Source organism: Trypanosoma equiperdum (genome assembly GCF_001457755.1).
Source record: "Trypanosoma equiperdum strain OVI genome assembly, contig: ctg_676, whole genome shotgun sequence".
NCBI lineage: Eukaryota > Euglenozoa > Kinetoplastea > Trypanosomatida > Trypanosomatidae > Trypanosoma > Trypanosoma equiperdum.
In genome coordinates, this window is record NW_027124616.1 from 4239 (window position 1) to 5254 (window position 1016).

A 1016-nucleotide genomic window follows, 5' to 3' on the forward strand; every position below is an offset into this window, starting at 1 on the left:
CGTTTTAGTCATATCTAGTGTCACCAAATGTGTGCATCCAGCCTTTTTTGCATTATTCAATCCCCTCTGTGTATTTTACGTTAATTAAAGTAGCTACCTGCTGTTCATGGTTCATGTGTACTAATAGTTTTACTAGATTTATCTGCTGAATAACTCAGCCGCCGTTTATGACATGAGTCTAAAATCAACGTAGTTTTATGAACTTCTGCTATTGTTGTTGCTTCCAGAGCTTATTCAGTATTATCTATCTGTTTCTGTGTGAAGTAAGGAGAACAATATCTTCTACTTCTTGTATAATTTTATTCTGTTCTTTGGTATCGCGTGTTGTATCGTTTCGTTACGCATTTTTTTCTACATTGGCTTTGCCGCTACTTTTGTATGTGATGTAGCTGACACAATTGCCTCTACACTGTACTCTGTCTCTTCCACACTTTTTGCATCATTTCCTTATGTGTGACATCCTTCATCGTTATTTTTGTGCTTGGAACGGCGCATATTCCACTTCTTTCCTTCTTTCTTCCTGCACATCCTTTAATGATATTTCCCGTTCCTTATCTTCCCCTCTACTCTTTCTTTACCTCACTAACTCTCACAATTTTAAGTTATTCTATTCTGACTCTCCACCAGCTCTTTATTACATCTCTTATTATAATATTTGTATATACTCACACCCAACACACTCCTACCACTGTCATTATATTTTTATTAGTATTATAATCTAATTATTTTTTACAAAATAAATATAATAAACAAAAATAGACTAGTAATCATCTTTTCTTACCCCATAAAACTACTACATTGCACATACAGTCCACCATTATACACATTCTACGGAAATTTTAAAATTTTAACAAAAGTGTTAAAATATGTCAAGTTTTAGCTAATTAATCAAGTTCCCTCAAAATATCAAAATATTATAAACTGCAGCAAGGAAAATTTTAAAAAGATGGGGAAATTCTTTTATAAAAGCAAAACTGCTAGCAAAAGAGGGGCCTTGTTAATAACAAAAGAATTGC